The sequence below is a fragment of the Pinus tabuliformis genome, chromosome 7 (genome assembly GCF_031772625.1).
Source record: "Pinus tabuliformis cultivar Carrire ecotype Pingquan chromosome 7, CPIR1, whole genome shotgun sequence".
Taxonomy (NCBI): Eukaryota; Viridiplantae; Streptophyta; class Pinopsida; order Pinales; family Pinaceae; genus Pinus; species Pinus tabuliformis.
In genome coordinates this window covers 210,504,988-210,525,604 of record NC_142293.1, presented here as the reverse complement: position 1 = coordinate 210,525,604, position 20,617 = coordinate 210,504,988, and positions in this window count along the sequence as shown.

Below are 20,617 nucleotides of genomic sequence, written 5' to 3'. Positions count from 1 at the left end.
AACAAAGATAGATCAAAGTGTTCATCAAACGGGAGATCTTCAAGATATTGAAATACGACGGGGCATGAATGAGATCTAAAAACTGGTCTTGGACTCAAAGAACTTTCTTGCCTGAGTATTCTTGGAATGAGATTTGGGTTTTCAAACATGGGAGGAGGATCAGGATCAGGATTGGCCCTGGTGTATCGTCTGGAATCCAGTGCGTTGAATTGTTCCTAAAATTCAAATGGACATTACAATCTTTTTAGCCTACTGAATTCTAAACCTATCATCCAAAAGTCTAGAATTGTTTTAAAAGTACTGGGGTAATATTTTTCAGTTCTTCCCCAGTATGGTCGCCACTATGTTAGTGCCTAAATCTACCTCAGGCTGAAGAAAGGCAGGTCTATGGTAACATCAAACAATGCTTAACCTCGCAGCTAGCCCTACCAAGTCGGGAGAGGGCTCTCTCCTTGTCAATCTCAATACGAATATGGCAATCAGGGCTTGAGATGACTGAAAATAAATGCTGATTTTAGGCTAGGTATATTAGGTCAGAGGATTTTGATTGATTTTGATGGTTGGTTGCTGGATCAAATGAGGAAGGTAGCTTTGGGTCTGGGAAATCAACTCAGATTTGCAGGAGGTTCTGTGGGGCGAGGTAGGTAGGTGTTTTGGCAATTTGAATTGGGTGTGATGGTAAGTCTAAACACTGGTGAGGAGTTGCAAAGGGCATGCAAAGTTCATGAGTCCTCTTCAAACAACAAAAAACATTAAAAACTAAATGTATCCTCAAGGCAGAGCACTGAATATCAATGGATTCCACCTAATTCTCTTGATTCATTTAGTTATGAAGAAATAAATAGATTCTGGCACATATACACATAAGAGAAACAATAAATAACAAAGGAAGAAACAATGCCAAGATACATTACCACAAGAATCCCACAAAATGCTACAAAAGCCTAGTTCATTTCTTTGCCAAACTGTAGAAGTGATTTACAATAAAGCTCAATGCATCCACAAGAGTCCAACCTTTACAAATGACTAAGAAAGTACATAATATAGGCATAAAATCATCTATGCTAACCTTCAGGGGTTGAATCCATGAGTCAAGGAGTTGTTTCAACAACGTCTAAATAAGGAACTAGAAAATAGGGAGTGGAACAACTTGCCTCTAAAACTATGGAAACTGATCCATCCAAGCTCAAACCACCTATAACTGATGTATCTACCCACTAAAGTCATTTTTTATCATATTTATGTCATATTACATCATTAACCATCACAAATTTACCAAGGAGAAGAGAAAAAGTCAATTGCTAGTCAAACTGGGTGAAGTTTTGAGTTTTTAGGCAAAATTGCCAAACATTTTCCTGATGCGTAGTGTCACTTCAAGGATAAATTTGGAGGCCTTATGCTTCACTAAATCAGTCCCAAGATAGCTTGTCGGAAAGCTCTACCTGTTTAGTTTCTAGAAAACTTTGAATTTTATAATTTGGAGTTTATTTGACCCTTCAAAACTCATTTCTCTCAAGACTAGTTCCTGTGGGTCCAAAACGTGGCAGAGAGGGCATTTTCTAGGTGTTTTTTGCCCTTTAGGTGACCCAGATCTTATCCAAATTTTATGAAACTTTCTTAGTTTCATTGTTTCATCATGAGGAATCCAAAAATGCAAGCCATTTTTCAAAATACTGAGCCAACTCAATGTGCAACGCCACCAAAAATTCCTGTGTTTTTAATTACAAAATTGTGAAATGACAAAAAATTCTCAAAATTTCTTCAAATTTGGCAAGAGGCAAGCTTACTAACTGCTTTGCTGAGCTAATGAAGCTTTAGCCAAAATTTTAAATTTATCTTGTTCCTTTTTGGCCCTCAAGGCTCTCTTTAACTTGGCTTTTAGCTTGTTTATCCTTGTCTTGCAAATTTTATTCCGAGCTATGTAATGATAAGCCATATGGCACATCATTTTCTTTTCTTTGCTATCTTTCTTAAGCATCTTCTCAAGGTGTATGTTCACTATTTCCAACCATGATTCTCAGTTAGCCTCGATTTCTTGCTCAAGGGATTTCATTTTTATTTTTATTCTCTTTGCCACTTGCTTGTTTTCTCTAATTGTTCGCAGCTCCATAATAGCTTGCTTATCTTCCAGTTTCTTGTTCTCTTGCTCAAGAAAGTTGATGATCCATTTGGCCCTCTCAAGGTCAAGTGATAAGGTTTGGATTTCAGCCTCTTTCTCTTTGATGATCATATCCTTGAGTTTTGAGCTTCGAGAGCCCAAATCAGTGTCATCCTCCTCAACCAAAACAAAATCCTTGTCTTGCCCTTCAGTAGGGCCCTCTTCATGCATCTATTGCTTTCCTTTGTCTCTTCCCTGTACCTGTTCAGTTGAAGAAGAAGGCAAATCCCCTTTCACCCCCAACGAAGATAACATTTTCCTATGGTCTGGTGAAGAAAATGAGACCCCTTCCACCCCAGGTGGAGATAGTACTTGTTTGGTAGCTACAAAAAGAATCTTAATGCCTCTTTCATAAGTAACAAACACAGGAACATGAGCCTCTTCTGTTTAACTTTTAGGATATCTTTGTTGCCCGGAAGGTTCACCTTCCTCTTGAGGATCTGAAGATATTTGAGGGCCCTTGAAGCATTCATGGGCAATGAAAGTTTCCCATGACACTCCCAACTAAGTGAGCTGATGTAAAACAACAATTTTGATGACAGAAAAATGATAAATACTATTGAGCTCCTGTGGAAATGGTTTTCTTTTTGCAATCATTGTCATCGTCTTTATGTTTTTACATATGAAATATGGAATTCTCATCATTCTGACCCTGGTGAAGTGCATAAGCAATGTGATATGGTAGGCATAAATTCTGGAGAACCTACCCTCACATGTAAAGTATTTGATGATAAGCTTCATGAGTGGAACATACCGGTCCTCCAAGAATTTGAAAGGAAACACCCTGATAAGTTTACCATGGCATTTGGCCTTGATATAAGGTTCATAATGTTGTTTACTAATATTCTTCCTTTTCTTCCACTTTTCCCCTACATCTGGCATTCTTGTAGCTTCTGCAATGATAGCTGGTGAAAGATTGAAATTGATCCCAGCAAGGTGCACCACATTATTTTCAATATTTATGACGAACTGCCTTGCTAACTCATGGTGGTATTTAACCCTCTCAACCATCTCACAAAACTCAAAATAGGACTAATATCTGAAACATGTGGTGGCAAGAGGGCAAGCAAGGAAAACTGGATGGAAAAATGGAAGTGCTAAAATTAGCATTTTGAGATGCCTTCTTATTTTAGTCAGCCCCTAAACTAAAATAGTGAAGTAAAATTCAAATTTGATCTTAGCAACTGTTTGTAAAATAATTAATTAATTCATCTTGATTTCATTAGTTAAGGGAAATCAAACATGAAGTCTATGTGGGGACATGCAATAGTTTCTTCATTAATTGAGGAATTTATCCATCAGTTAAAGAGATAAGGATGAGTTGTAATATTGAGTTGTAATTAGTTGGCTCAATTAACTGAGTCAAGTCTAGTTAGATTAATTCAAACAGTTTGTTGAATTAATGTGAGTTCAGTTAGTTAATGCTTGCATGCATGTAACTACTTCACTTCATATAACTAAGTATTCTCTCATAAATAACTCATGCATTTCAATTCAGACAGTGAACCAGTTGAGATTAGATGGAGGGGTAGTGTACTATCAATTGCTATAATATTCCATTGTGAATATTCCTTACATGCAAAAGGAATTCTTTCCTTGAGGATTGCACAGTTACTTCTTCAGGTTTAGTGAGTGTGATGAGGCCAATTCACACATGTAGCTTCACTGGACCCCAAGAAAATCTGTGCAAGGAAATAGGAGGCTTGGAGTGCTAGAGGAGGACATATACTATGTCTATCTAGTTTGTGAGTTGTGTTGTTTGATTGCAGAGAGAGCAAGATAGCTTGACATCTGATTCTTTTTTTAACTTAAACAACATTTCCACTTGTATGATAATACAGAGATTGGGGTTTTAGGCTGAGGCTTTCCCCGGTTTATTTCTTCTATGTTATGTGTGATTGATTTCTCATTCTCAGTTATATGTGTTCTCTTGATCTTGCTCAGTTCGATTAAGCTTCCGCAAAGTGTTGTCGAAGTAGATCTTGTATTGTGTTTTAGTATATTGCATAATATGTTGATCTACAGTGGGAATTTCTACATGGTATCGGAGTAAAGGTGATCAAGGCAAAGAACAATATACAAGAAGGAGAAGTTCAAAGTTTGTGGTTCCTGAATATAGAAATCAAGTTCTTATCACATCTCGATTTCACTGATGGCGTTCAGTGGTTTAAGACTCAAGTATGCCCTTGATGGCAGCTTGAATTATATAGCCTAGAAGGATCGCATGGAGGCAGTATTAGAGAATAACAGTCTAAAAGACTTCGTTGATCAAGAAGTCCCCAAGATGACTGATGCTACTCAACTGGCGGAATGGAAGAAATGTGTGGCTAGAGCAAGGAGAATCCTCCTAGAGGGAGTTCGAGACCACATTGTCTCGAGCCTCCATGGGAAGGAGACACCGTTTTTGATGTGGAAAACATTGAAAGATCTATATCAGAACAACAACGATCAGAGGAAGCTGGCACTGAAATACAAGCTTCATAAGATCAAGTGTGAAAAGGGCGACACGATCTCTACATATCTGAACAAGCTCAACACCTACAGGGATGAGCTTGGAAGTGTAGGGATCATGACCGTTGATGATGACATGGTGAGTCTTGCACTCCTCGGTTTTCTTGAGAGTTGGCACAGCTACCAAGACTCAGTTAATGGAAGATAAAAATTGCCAGATTGGGAACGACTTTGGTTGGATTTGATGCAGGAGGAAATAAGAAGAAGCACCAAAGATGGATCATCATTGAAACAAGATGATGAGGAAAATCTAGCCTTAGTGAGTAAGGTGAGGAAAGGGAAAGGGAACGTGTCCCATTCCAAATATAGTTCTTCCCATGGGTGGAAGAAGATTGACAAATCGAAAGTGCGATGCTTTCATTGTCATGAAGTGGGCCATTATGCTACAAATTGTCCACAGAAGAAATCCAAGAATGGTTCCTTGAAGGGATATGATGGTGAGGCACTGGCCTCATAGTTTGAGATGGATTTCTCGCTTATCGCATGCATGGTTTCATCCATGGTGGGATGTGTGTGGTACTTGGATAGTGGAGCTTCATTCCACATGTCAGGTGACAAGAATCTTTTTAGTACCTTGGAGGAGAAGGATCTCCAGATGCAGATCGAGATGGGCGATGATGGAAAGTACCGTGTTTCAAGTGAAGGTATGGTTGTGTTTCAGAGGGAGCATGGAGCTCCCCTCACCCTGACTGATGTAAAGTATGTACCAGGTCTGAAGAATAATCTTGTGTATGTCGCTATGCTAGAAGATAAAGGCTATGATGTAGTATTTAGTAAATGAAAGGCATTCCTGAGGCATATCGGTACTAGACAGACAAAGCGAATGTTATGCTCTTAACCTGCAAAGTAATACCCAAACACAAAATATGCGAAGAAAAGATATCCAGAACACAGAATATGCGAAGAAAAGATACCCAGAACACAGAATAGCAATGATTTTATTATTCAGAGAGCAATGTTCACATGCCTCTTCGAGGGGGCAACCTCCAATAGAGCAGAGCTCGATTACAAAATAAGACATGATGCTCCTCGCAGGGAGTCTCTATCCTTTATATATGACTCATACATGCAATACCACGGGCCAATACCTTGGGTTTTATTAATACCATCTATCTAATACAACTGCCCATTTGCAACTAACTGTGGTCCCGTCATTAATTGCGGGTTAACCACTTACAAATATTAATACGGGCTTTATTGACTCTTGACTATGACGTGATCCCATGACATAAATAAGGGGGTTAGGGTGGGACCCTAACATGCCCTCCCCCTTAAGACTAGCCTTGTCCTCAAGGCTGAAGCTGCGAAAACTGCTGAAGAATAGTGGCTGGTTCCCAAGTTGCATCTTCCGAAGAGGTGTCTTTCCATTTGACGAGGACTTCCTTAATCATGCGGCCACGCAGGTGCTTGTCCCTTGTGTCTAGAACCTGTTCGGGTTGAAGCCAGATTGACCCTTCGTCGTCCAATTCAGGTAGACTGGTTTGAACTCGGCAATTGTTCCCAATCACTTTCTTGAGGCACGATACATGGAAAACTGGGTGGATTTTTGCTGTAGGTGGCAAAGCCAACTTGTAAGCCACTTCTCCAATGCGCTGAAGTACTTGGTATGGTACGTAGAATTTTGGAGAGAGCTTTTGACAACCCTTGTCTATGAGTGATGTTTGCTTATATGGTTGCACCCTCAAAAAGACCTGATCCCCTTCTTGAAATTGGCGCTCTGAGCGATGTTGGTCGGCCTGTTGCTTCATGCGGTTCGGGGCTTGATGAAGATTCTCGCGAAGATGGGCGAGCATGGTTGCGCGGTGTTGTAGGAGTTGATCCACGGCTTGTACTTTGGAGCACCCCGTGAGATAAGAAGTAGGGGAAGGCGGAAGTTGACCATAGACTGCTTCATAGGGAGTCATTTTGGTGGTGGCATGATAGTTGGTGTTATACCACCATTCAGCCAGAGGTACCCACTGTACCCAAAGGTGTTGCTTTTCTGAAGTGAAACACCTAAGGTAGGTTTCTAGACATTTGTTGAGGGCTTCGGTTTGACCATCTGTTTGCAGATGATATGAAGTACTGAGTTTGAGTTGAGTGCCTTGTATTCTGAAGAGTTCCTGCCAAAAATTACTGGTGAAGATTGTTTCGCGGTCGGACACAATAGAAGTGGGAATGCCATGCAATTTGAAGATCTGATCCATGAAAGATTGAGCAACCAAAGTTGGTGTAAATGGTTGGGGTAGGGCGCAGAAATGAGCATACTTTGACAGTCGGTCCACAACCACCATGATGACTGACTTGTTCCCAGACTTTGGAAGACCTGTAATGAAATCCATGGAAACCTCCATCCAAATTGATGTCGGAATGGGCAATGGTTGTAATGTGCCTGGTGTGTTGACGGTTTCCCCTATGTGGTGTTGACAGACATCACATTCTGCTACGAAAGTAAGGATGTCCTTTTTCATGCCGGTCCAAAAAAATGATCTTCTGGTGCGAGCATATGTCTTCTGAAAGCCCGAATGTCCTGCAATGGGAGATGAGTGCAATTCTGCCAAAATGAGACTTTTGAGGGTGGATGTTGGTGATATTACGACTCTGTCCTTGTAGCGAAGAATATCATTCTGCCACGAGTAGCCCTTGCTGGATTTAGGATCTACCTGCAATTGAGAAATGAGTTGGGAGAGCCCAGGGTGTGAAAACCATTCCTTGCGAGCCTCTTCAATCCAGTCTGGAATGGGGAGGGAAATTGCGAGCAAAGTACTTTCCTCCTCAAATTGGCGCGACAATGCATCTGCTACACTGTTGTCTTTCCCTTTCTTGTAAATGATCTCATAATCATATCCCAACATTTTTGCTAACCATTTATTTTGTTGTGGGGAGGATAGGCGTTGCTCCAAAAAATATTTAAGACTGTGATGATCTGTGCGGATTTGGAAATGTCGCCCAAATAAGTAAGGTCGCCAGGTCTCGACTGCATGTAAGATGGCCATCATTTCCTTCTCGTAGGTAGATTGGCCCAAATTCCTCCCACTGAGTTGTTGGCTGGTGAAGGCCAATGGTCGCCCTTCCTGCATTAAGACCGCTCCAATACCTGTACTCGAAGCATCACATTCAATGACAAAGGATTTGGTGAAGTCAGGTAGTGCTAAGACAGGAGTGGAACACATGGCGTTTTTTATAGCGGTAAATGCCTGTTATGCTTCCTCGTTCCAGAAGAAGGAATTTTTCTTTAGGAGTTGAGTGAGGGGCTTCGCTATGCGGCCATAGTTGCGGACAAATTTACAATAATAGCCTGTGAGACCCAAAAATCCTCTCAAGCTCTTCAAGGTCTTAGGTTGAGGCCATTCTTGCATTGCTTGGATCTTTTTGGGGTCCACCTTGACACCTTCACGCCCCACAATGTGGCCCAAATACTCAACTTCTTCCATGCCAAATGAACACTTAGACATCTTGACAAATAATTTATGCCTGCGGAGCAGTTGCAAGAATAGATCCACATGCTGAAGATGTGCCGCCCAAGTGCCACTATAGATGAGGATGTCATCGAAGAAGACAAGGACAAATTTTCTGAGATATGGTTTGAGGAGGTGATTCATAAGGCTCTGAAAAGTAGAGGGGGCATTACAGAGACCAAATGGCATGACCAGGAACTCATAATGGCCTTCATGAGTTCTGAAAGCCGTCTTGGGAATGTCGACTTCCTTCATGCAAATTTGGTGGTAGCCTAAGCGAAGATCCAACTTAGTGAAGAATTGATCCCCATTGAGTTCGTCCAGCAAATCGTCAACCACCGGGATGGGAAATTTATCTTTGACTGTCAACTTATTGAGGGCCCTGAAGTCAGGACACATCCGCCACTCCCCATCTTTCTTGAGGACCATGACCACTGGGGATGAATAAGGACTAATGCTGGGACGAATGACACCTGCTTCCAACAATTCCGTGATGATTTTTTCTATTTCATCTTTTGGGTGAACGGATATCTGTATGGCCGCACATTTGGGAGTTGGGCCCCTGGAACCAATGTGATGCTATGATCATGTTTCCCTCGCGAGGGTGGAAGCTCATGAGGCTTGTCAAAGATCGTCTGATGTTTATTTAAAATCTGTTGCATCTCAGGATGAATTGGCAGAGACATGGTTTCGACTACCTGGATGGCATTAAATTGGGCTACCACTCCATGATGGCCCTTTTTTAACAATTTTTCCATCCTATGCGAGCTGATGATAGAGGGGGCTCCCGTCTGTAGTCCACGGAGGGTATGTGTGGAGTTGTTCTGCTTAAAACTCATATATAACTCCTGGAAATCCATTGTGATTGGCCCAAGAGTGCGAAGCCATTCCGCGCCTAAGACAATGTCGCAACCCCCCATGTGTATTGCAAACATGTGGGTTTTCAACTGATAATCCCCCATTTGAAGTTTGACATTTTCACAGCGGCCTTCACATTTCATTGTGCCCCCATCTGCAATTTGGACTTGGAAGTTAGAAACCGCCCGGACAAAACAATGCGCTGCTTCAGCGATCTTTTGATGGATGAAATTATGGGTACTTCCACTATCAATCAAGACTACTACTGGGCGATGTTTAAGAAAACCCCTGATTTTGAGAGTTTGAGGGGAAGAAATTCCTGCCAATGCATTTAGCGAAATAATTGGTTCGTCAGATACAATCACCTTTTGGTTATCTTCTTTGATCACCTCTGGTTCCTCAAGTGGTGGATCTTCCTCGGTGGAACTGTAGTCAGTGGCATCTATTTGAAAAAAGTTGGGCTCCTTGCATTTATGACCCGGGGAATATTTTTCATCACAGTAGTAACATAGTCCTTGCTTCCTTCTGTCGGCCATTTCTGCAGGTGACACCTTTTGAATCTTAAGTGTCTGAGTCGTGTTGGGAGCCTGTGGGGGACGACCTTTAGCGGGGAAGTTGGGGCGGCTGGATTGGGCTGTCAATGCACGTTCCACCTTACGAGCTACCTGGCAAGCCTCTGTCCACGTGGGAGGGTGGTGGAGTAGAACCTGAGCTTTGATGGCTTCTTTAAGACCACTGATAAAGCATTCCATGTAGAACTCATCTGTGAGACCCTTAGTGCGGAAGGCTAAGGCTTCAAAAGTGGTAATATATTCATACACTGTACCCGTCTTTCGGAGCTTAGTGAGACGCCCCAAAAAAGAGTCTTCCTGTTGAAAGCGATTTCGAAGAGCTTTGGAAAATTGGGCCCAATTCTGAAAATGTCCATTGCAACGCTGATGCCATTCCCCCCATTGCTATCGTTCATTGTCCAAGTACATGGTGAGAACAATAAGCTTAGTCCCCTCATCTAGTATATGATTCAATTTGAAATACTACTCCATTTGTGCTAGGCATGCGGACGTGTGAGAACCGTCAAATTTACGCATATCCAACTTGGGAGGTTGCTGACTGGGTGGTGGATGGGTGTGCCAGACGTGAGGAGAGTGGCTAGACTCACCCTCATGGTATTCATGGCCATTATACACCTCCTCGTGGGATGGCTCCTTGCCCTTCGAGAGTGCATTCTATATCTGGAGACTTATTCCTTTAATCTCATGTTGGATTTCGTTCACCGCAGTTTGGATGGAGTTCACATGGTCTTCAATTTTGTCCATCCTTTCATCGGCCATCGCTTGAGCGCGAGTTTCTACCATACACCAACCTGATGAAAAATTGGGACCGCCTAAATTTTTTTTCTAAGAAACTGAATGGTACCACCTTGCTCAGCTCATCGTCCTAATTCTGATGGGCTAGATCACCAATAAGCGCCCCAGAAGATCTCAGACTCTTTTTTTTTTTTTTTTTGGGAAAACTCCTAACGGAGTTTTACTCCTTCCTGATCAATACTGCAGTCGCCAAATCCTCAAAATGTCAATGCCGCCAAAAGTCCTGCGAAATGTATATCCAGGTATAGGAACCCTTTCGATCTAGTGGATCTGAGAGATCTGAATGGTGGAACAACTGCTGTTGCTGATCTGATGGAGCTGCCGGACTGATGTTTGCTGCTGCTGCACTTCTTTGCACCCGCGGATCTGGAATAGATGATGTGTGATCCCCCAATAGAAAGGGAACTATGGTCTTGAGGAGTGTTAGGTGCTACAGATCGCAATATACATAAGGGTCTGACAGTAGTACTTGGCCCAATGTTTCAGGGCTTTAACTAAGGAGGATTGACCGTACCCTTAGCCGTACAACCCGACTACCCTATCATATGGGCGAGTAATCTCTCCGAGTGCTGTTCTCGGTGTACTGTAGCCACAAGACGGCCAAAGGTTTATCTATGGCAAGGTTTCAAGGGAGCCTAGGGGGCTTCCTATATACCCAGAGGGTACGTGGAAGATAGTCCGTGCGCGGTTCTGTCTAATGCGCTACTACTTGAAGGGGTACCCACAGGGCTTACAAGGGAGTCCAACAGACGTGACCACCTCTTGTATTTCCTGCGTTGTTGTGGGGAAAAATACCTATGCAGGACGATCCTATCCACCTAAGGTGTGACAGTACCTTAGCAACAAACGAATACAGCTACACTGGTTTCTTCCTTTATGAAATGTGAAAGAGGGGAGATCGATAGAGTTACCGTTGTCTTCCATTTGTCCCTCGATCTAGATCCTCTTCTCTTTGGGTGTTCACAGCTACTTGCCTCCTTGCTTGCTCAAGAGAACAGCTACTTGATTCCCACGAGATCACAAGAGAACAGCTACCTGTGACAAGAGAACAGCTACTTGTGACAAGAGAAGAACACAACACAAAGGCATATATTCATATTCATAAATGATTGAGGATTAGAAGTAAATCAAATACACTAATGCAATCATACAAATACACCAGTATATATGAGAAAACCAAGATAGCTTTATTGATTGATAACAAGGTTCAGGAAGAGATACAGCCCAAAGGGCCCCAATCCAGCATCTCCTTCCTAGCAGAATGGAATTCCTTCTTCAGCTCCCTTCAAAGCATTAAGCACCCAATGTTTCCAGTCTCAAACCAACAACAATTATTTGCAATAACCAAATTCCAACCTCTAGATCTCATGGAGGAGAGATCTATATATAGTTATTTTGGAGAGAGGATGAGTCAGCTTGAGATCTGACTAGTGTCCTCTCCCTCTCTTAGTTCTTGAGTCCACTTGGAGGTTCTTGCTTCCACTTGGAGATTTGGAACCTCTTACTCATCACCAGTCAAATTCCCTGAGGCAAGTGTCATTTTGGAAGCTTCCTGAGCATTGACACCTTGAGGAATGAGCCTGCCACTTGTCCAAACTCGCTCAGCGCAGGTAGCCTTTGTTGGAGTTGACATTCAACGCAGGTAGACAGTGGAGCAGTTGACATTCAGCGTAGATGCTCAGTGGAGCAGTTGACATGATCCTGAATTGACTTGTTTTTGAGTGGTTTCAGGTGGAGAACTTCTGTGAATTGCTGTGGTTAGTTAGCCTTGTTCCTCTAGGGGTAGGAACAACATGTTTAGGGACTTTGGATCCCTTAGATTATGGACATTTCATGCTCAATGCTGTAAGGCACAAAAATGTCTATAACATGCGTGCATGCCTCCCCAAATCCGCAGGTTTATGCACTTAACGATAGATCCCGTGGTTTAAAGACGTTGGAACATGTCTCTAGCCAAAAAAAAATTTGCTAAAAATTGGAGATCCCATCGAGCCCTGGAAAGTGCTCTGATACCACTTGTTATGCTCTTAACCTACAAAGTAATACCCAAACACAGAATATGCGAAGAAAATATACCCAGAACACAGAATATGCGAAGAAAAGATACCCAGAACACATAATAGCAATGATTTTATTATTCAGGGAGCAATGTTCACATGCCTCTTCGAGGGGGCAACCTCCAATAGAGCAGAGCTCGATTACAAAATAAGACACGATGCTCCTCGCAGGGAGTCTCTATCCTTTATATATGACTCATACATGCAATACCATGGGCCAATACCTTGGGTTTTATTAATACCATCTATCTAATACTACTTCCCATTTGCAACTAACTGTGGTCACGTCATTAATTGCGGGTTAACCACTTACAAATATTAATACCGGCTTTATTGAATCTTGACTATGACGTGATCCAATGACATAAATAAGGGGGTTAGGGTGGGACCCTAACAACGAATAGGGATTCGAGTTAAGAATCTCTACAAGATGGAGGTAGAAGACTGTTCTACTTTGAGTTCCGGAGCTGAGATGGTGCAGAGCCAAGATGTTGGCAAGCTATGGCATAGAAGACTGGGCCACTTGCACCATGGAGCCCTAAAGATCATGTAGCAGATTTCTACTGGATTACACAAGGGAAAACTTGAGTAGATGACTACATGTAAAGGTTGTACCTTGGGTAAGTATGTGAAATCTTCCTTTCCAAATCGAGACAGTAGAGCTGGAGCAATCCTGCAGCAAGTTAACTCAGATGTTTATGGACCTTTCTCTACAGCCTCCAGCGTTAAACAAAGGTACTATGTTATTTTTATTGAAAATTTTTCTTGTAGATGCTGGATATACTTTATGCAAAAGAAGGATCAGACCTTCTTGAGGTTTTGTGAGTTTAAAGCCTTAGCAGAGAAATAATATGGAAAGAAAATAAAAGCCTTGCACAACGAAAATGGTGGAGAGTGTGTCTCCCAACAGTTTAAAGACTTCTACGCTGCAGAAGGAATTAAACAGGAATTGATGGCACCCCATAACCCACAGCAGAATGGGGTGGCCAAAAGCAAGAACAGATTGATTGTGGGAGTAGCTCGAGTGATTTTGCATGACCAAAGCCTACCACTGCATTTGTGGGATGAGGCATGAAATACAATAGTATACTTGCAGAACAGAAGCCTCAACCATATACTAGGAATGAAGACACCTATGGAGGCCTATTCTGGGAAGCGATCTGATGTAAGTCACTTCTAAATATTTGGATCATTAGTTTACTGTCATGTGACCAAAGATGCCAGGAAGAAGATAGAACCAATAGCTAAGTTGGGAATACTTGTGGGGTACACGGATACACCCCACAACTATTGGGTGTACCTGATTTCTTTAACGTATTTACTCGTATCATTTCGGTAACTAGCATAAAGAGGAAACATAACTCCATAAACGCGTACCTTTCTCGTTTCGTTAACTAGAGAGAGAAGAAGGGCTGCTCGGTTGGGCTACTCGGTTGGGCTGGCATTGCCATAGAGCATAGGATATCATAGCCGATTGATCATTGCCGATAGATAGACCCAGTATTGGAAGGTCAGTTCCAGTCTTCCATTTCTTCTTCGGGTGGCGAACAGGATTTGAACCTGCGCTTTCCAATCTTACGTGGGACTTCCACTCAAAGGACAGTGGTACGCAGGGATCTGAAGTTTGGCGAGCAGAAAGCCATGCACTTATCACTTGAGAGGAGCTCGAGTTTCATGCAGATGAGGAACCTTCAGTTCCTAAGGAGGAGGAGCCTCAGATTGATGTGGAGTAGCCACATGTAGACAATCCGGGAGTGGATACATCCACTCATGCTAAGACTTCCAGAGATGGGAAAAAATGCTCAAGGGAAGCTGACAGGTTGATGTTGGATGCGTGGGAGAATGTGGGACAACTATATTCTTAGCGTAGACAGAGGAGGTTACCCGAGCATGACACTAGGTACGTGGCCCTAGTTGGGGAGTGTGTAGATACCGAACCTTCTTCATTCGAGGAGGTAGTGCAGTAACCACTCTCGGTTGATGCAATGATAGAGGAGTATGACTCTATCATTCAGAATAGTGTGTGGGATGTTGTATGAAGACCTCAGGGCAAGTCAATGGTGAGTTCTAGATGGATTTAAAAGGTAAAGCAGGCAATTGATGGCACTGTTGAGGAACATAAGGCAATGTTTGTTGCCCGGTGTTTCTCACAGGTTGAGGGGATCGACTATGATGAGACTTCTGCTCCGGTAGAATGGTACTCATCGATTAGATTGGTATTAGCACTATCAGCTCAAATGGGGTGGAATATCCACCAGATGGATGTGAAGACAACATTCCTCAATGGGAAGATTGACGAGGAGGTGTACTTTGAGAACCCAGAGGGTTTCGAGACCTTCGATTGTGAGTCGCATGTGTACAGACTCAATAGGGATTTGTATGGGTTGAAGCAAGCACCCCATGCTTGGCACACCAAGATCAATAGCTATTTCCCCTGTTTGGGCTTCACCAAGAGTGAAGCAGATGCGAACCTTTACCACATCATGGTAGAAGGTAAATCATTGACCATTGTTCTTTATGTCGATGATGTGATTTTGACTGATGATGATTAGCTGATATAGTCTTACACGGAGAACCTGGCAAGAGAGTTCGAGATGAAGTACATGAGCCTTATGCACTAATTTCTAGGCATGGAGGTGTGGCAGAAAGATGGGGAAGTATTTGTGTCTCAAGTCAAGTATGCCAATGAGATACTGAGGTGCTTTCACATGGAGAAGTGCAAGCCCATGTAGATTCCTATAGCTGGGAATTGGAGGAAGGAGGATGCTACTTCAGGTGAGGTAGTAGCTACTATTGTTTATTGGCAACTGGCGGGTTCATTTATGTATCTGGTGAAAACACAACCTGTCTTATGCTTTGCGGTGAACCAACTGAATCAAGCTATGGTTCAGCCTACCAAGCTATTTTGGAAGAAAGCGAAGCATGTGCTGAGATACCTTAGAGGAACATCTCAGTTCAGATTGTGGTACAGACGGACAGAGGGAGTGAAGCTTCAGGGCTTCACAGATGCAGATTGGGTAGGGAGTCCATCAGACCGTAAGAGCACTTCTGGAGGAATCTTCAACCTTGGTTCAGCTGTAGTTTCTTGGTACAACAAGAAATAGAGATCATTTGCACTTAGCTCAGCAAAGGCTGAATACATGGCTGCTAGTCAAGCTGCATGTGAGGCCATCTGGATGTGGAAGATTCTAGTGGGATTGTTTGGTCAGATGATGGATCCTACAGTGATCTACTGCGATAACTAGAGTTGTATCAAACTCTCAGAGAATCCAGTTTTTCATGACAGGTCCAAGCACATTGATATCCAGTATCACCATCTTCGAGACTGTGTGGTCAAGAGGATCATGTTGTTGCTGTATGTTTCGATCGAGGAACATGATGCAGATATTTTGACTAAGGAATTGTCAAAATGCAAGTTCAAGTTCCATAGAGATAGGATTGGGGTTACTGATAATTCCTTTCTTGTTGAGAGGGAGTGTTGAAAATAGCAACAAGAAATGCTAAAAATAGCACTGCTAAAAATAGCAATTCAGCTAGTGTTGATCTTAGCAACAATGCACGGAAAAGTGGAAGTGCTAAAAATAGAATTCTATAAATAGAATTTCGGGATACCTTTGTATTTTAGTCAGTCCCTAAACTAAAATAATGAAGTAAAATTCGAATTTGATCTTAGCGGCTGTTTTTGTAAAATAATTAATTAATTCATCTTGAGTTAATTAGTTAAGGAAAATCAAACATGAAGTCTATGTGGAGACATGCAACAGTTTCTCCATTAATTGAGGAATGTATCCATCAATTAAAGAGGTAAGGATGAGTTGTAATATTGATTTGTAATTAGTTGGCTCAGTTCACTAAGTGAAGTCCAGTTAGATTAATTCAAACAATTTGTTGAATTAATGTAAGTTTAGTTAGTTAATGCTTGCATGCATGTAATTACTGCACTTCAGATAACTAAGTATTCTCTCATAAATAACTCATGCATGTTAGTTCAGACAGAGACCCAGTTGAGATCAGATGGAGGGGCATTGTAATATCAGTTTCTAGAATATTCCATTGTGATTATTCCTTACATGCAGAAGAAATTCTTTCCTTGAGGATTGCGCAATTACTTCTTTAGTTTTAGTGAGTGTGATGAGGCCAACTCACACATGTGGCTTCACTGGACCCCAAGAAAAAATGTGCAAGGAAATAGGAGGCTTGGAGGGCTTGAGGAGGACATATACTATGTCTATTCAGTCTGTGAGTTGTGTTGTTTGATTGCAGAGAGAGGAGGATACCTTGAGAGCTGATTCTTTTTGTAACTTGAACAACATTTCCACTTGTATAATAATACAGAGATTGGGGTTTTAGGCTGAGGCTTTACCTGAGTTATTTTTTTTGTGTTATGTGTGATTGATTTCTCATTCTTAGTTATATGTTTTCACTTGACCTTTGGTGGGCTCCAGTATTGTAGCAATAATGCTACAACTCCTGGAGCTTCCTTCTCTTAATTTTATCAACCCGGTAGTTCGTAACAAACTTGGAAGCGACGGTGTTGTATGCACAAGTACTAGCTCTTGCCGCAGCTGTCACTTGGTCAGCTGGCACAAGTCCGCTAGGGGCTCAAGCCAACTTCTATGAGCTCTTAGAAGAAGCTTTTTAACTGATGGACGAAAGCTAACTCAAAGGAAGCTAATCTACTTGCGGAAAGAAACTAAAAGCCCAAAAAGAAACGCAAACCCTAGCAAACCCTAATTCTACCAGCTAGTCCTACTGATGCAAAGATGTGAATGAAAACTACTGAAAGAGATTCCATTACTTCAATGAAGGTAAAATACATGTGTTTAAGTTATCTCTAATTGAAGAAAACAACTTTTTTGTATTTTTGATTAAGTTATTAGAATTATCATGCATGTGCTTTTAACTAGTTTTCCACTGTGCAGGGATGGATCAAGGGATGAAATGCTTTGGGAAAGCTTGGGATGGTACAGAGAGGGTCTAAGGGATCCCTAACATTCTTTCTGAGAGTTTCACAAAGTCTGGATGCCATGCAACCGTGTTTATGAACTTCTACAAGAAGTCTGCAGGGGTTTCTACAGGAAGTTTTGTAATTCTTCTACAGGATGTTTCGAAATGGGATTTTTGAGGATGGGTGATTGATGGAAGATGCATGGATGGTTATGGAGGTAGGATGGGGGTCTGAAGTGACCCAGGAACTGATGGATGGAGTGGTGAGATGAGATGTGGAAGGCTGATTTGGCTTTAAGGTAGTTGAGACAACAATGGAGAAGAAGGTAGGGTTACGTGGGCAAGAGGATGGGTGTGAAGCGAGAAGCCTAGATATGGGATGAATCAGATGGCTCTGATGAAGCTTGACCATGTGAGTGAGTGATAGAGATGCCCTGCACAATGCACATTCAACCGAATCAATGAATTTTTGCAAACAAACTAAGTCCTAGCTAACTTAATCTAACTGTCAATGAAATGAATAAACAACATCCTTGTTTGGAAAGAGAACCATGTACATCACGTGAGCAAGAACATTCCGAAAGATCTAAATGCATGACAAACTCCTACCAATCGATTCCCAAACATAAAAAGCTACTTTAACCAACAAAAACAACCAAAATAACAAATGAAGATCTAAAGAGCAGATTTTATTTTAAGAACGCAGCAAACACACATAAAGATAAACAGGGGAGGTACTGGGCGCTTGAGATGGGCCCAACCCCAAGAGCTACAGCCTCCCAAGAGAGACTTAGAGCTGGTGCAAAGCTGAATTCATCTTTATTAATCAAGAATGAAGAGTTACATCAAAACTGTCCACAAGGAGAGCTTGAGAATGAGCTGAAAGCAAAGCTAATCTATTGCATACAAATCGAATTACAAAATGACTACAACAAGGCTATGAAATGACTAACTACTAGCTACTATCTACTGGCTAACTAGCTAACATCCACTGGCTAACCAAAATGACTAACTGGCTAACCAAAATGAGGCCCTAAGCCTTCTTATTTATACAAATTGAGGACCCAACAATCCTCCTAAACTTTAGCGACTCGGCTGCCCAAAACTTGGAGTTAACAACAGTCCTACTTGACTTGCTTGGCTGCCCTTGTGCTGATTGATTCGGTGGCCTTTGAACTCTGAACTGATGGTGGAGAATTCGAGGTAAGGGCCCATAAATGAAGCGGACTCCTTCCTACAAATCCTCTAGCTTGTTCTCCCACGAATTTGGTTGCCAAGTGCTCATTAAGACCTTCAATTTTGTCTCCAAGTTGACCAAAAAGGCTACAAAAAGCACCCATTAGACTTGTTGGCATAATGACTAACCAAATTCGCTCTATTAACATAAATATAATAAAAAACATGCAATAAACTAATGAGAATGGTGGATTAAGTCAAATTAGGAGGTTGACTGAGCCCAAATAATTATCCATTTTTGGGGCTCATCATCACCCCCCTACTGAAAGTGTTTCTCATCCTCTGAGCAACCAATCTCTCTCCTCGTCTTTGATGGCCCTGGTGGCTTCTTTGGCTAACATCTCGGCTGATTTCTCCTTTGGCTTCCCTCTTTTCAAACTTCTTGTAGAAACAGTTCTCTGTCTTCCTGTAGAAACAATCTGCTAACAGTTCTTTGTCTTCCTGTAGAAACAGTCTGCTAACAGTTCTCGGTCTTCCTGTAGAAACAATCTGCTAACAGTTCTCTGTCTTCCTGTAGAAACAGTCGGCACTGTCTTAGCCTGCTTGGCTGAGGGTGCTTTTCCTTTCAGCTTGGCTGTGGCAGCCTTCGTCTTCTCGCCCTTCTGCTCTTCTTCCTCACTGTCTGCTGCTTTTCTTAGTGAATCCTCAGCCTTGTTATGAGTGCACAATTATATGCAATCATATGGAAGAAATGGTGCCCTTGGCATTTGTGTTATTTTACCACCCCCTGCTTTGGCCTCAACAGCTTGTCCTTTTCCCTCATTCCTCTGCCTGTTCCTTCTGTGGTGGTCTTTCTTGTGTTTGTTACATCATCATTGAGACCCTCACTGTTGCTTCTTTATCATATCCATGAAGTCTACTTGAAGGTTAGATCTCCATGTGTGTCTAAACTGTGATTGCAACCGTGGAAATTTATTTCAAATACCCATTGAGAGATATCAAATTACAGTTCACACTGAGGTATGCAGGCTAATATAAATTGAATGCTGAGATCCTTGATCCTAGGACAGATCCTTCAACTTCATCTCTTTGATGAAAACACTTGCAGGTTGACAAGATGATGTTCATACATATTCCTAGTTTTATACATCCATAGATATTTCCTTTAATCATATGTATGCTGAGTATCACATATATTCGTTGTGATATGTCTAGACAGATCTGAATATAGAGCCGAGATGCAACCCTTGTTATTTTTGCAATATATATACACAGTCTTCTCTGTCCCTCAACTGCAAGTTTCACAGTAACAATCGTTCCATCAATGGTTTTGTTTGGTTCCTCACAGGCTCACTTAGTAGCCTCCACAGTCTCGAGAGTCACAAATGCAAATCCCTTGTTGGTGAAAAATACACACTACATTAACCAAGACAAATACATCCAAACAATCTAGGCCTCAGAAAAACATGCATAAATCTCTAAGAATAGAGACATTTTAAACTGCCCATCATAAAGAAATCTGATGTATCTTAGATTTGTAACCTAGATTTGCTGGTATTCTTATCATATGCAACTGAACCTTCTTCCATCTCTCCATATTTGGAAGAAAACTTCTAGAATATTATCATTGGCCATGTCATATGAAATACGACCAAGGTAAAGTTTCCTTTGAGCTTGATTTGCACTTTAACCAGGACCTGTTCCCACCACTGACTAATTTCTTACAGTAATCCCGCTCTTTCTTCAAGCTTCAAACTGGATGAAGAAAAACTTGGGCTTCTCTTCTCTGGAAGACTCTGCTGTGTAAAACGTCTTCCTGTAGAAATGCTTGTAGATTGTGATAGGTGGGAGATTTTTTAAAAACGACAGAAATCTAAGAAATCAGGAAGAGAACTTGTAGAGGACCATTAGTTAACTGATCTGGAAGTGGTGGATGCGTGCTCCAGTTGTAACTGCAGTTGAACAGAGGGTGTGAGAGTCAGCCGATTGTCATTTAATTTTGGCGTGATTCATGGTGAGGGAGTGCAGTGGCCAAGCGTACGTGGCCACATGCAGATGGCAGTGCTGTGATGAGCTGCATGGCCTCTTTCCGTTAATCAGTTGCAC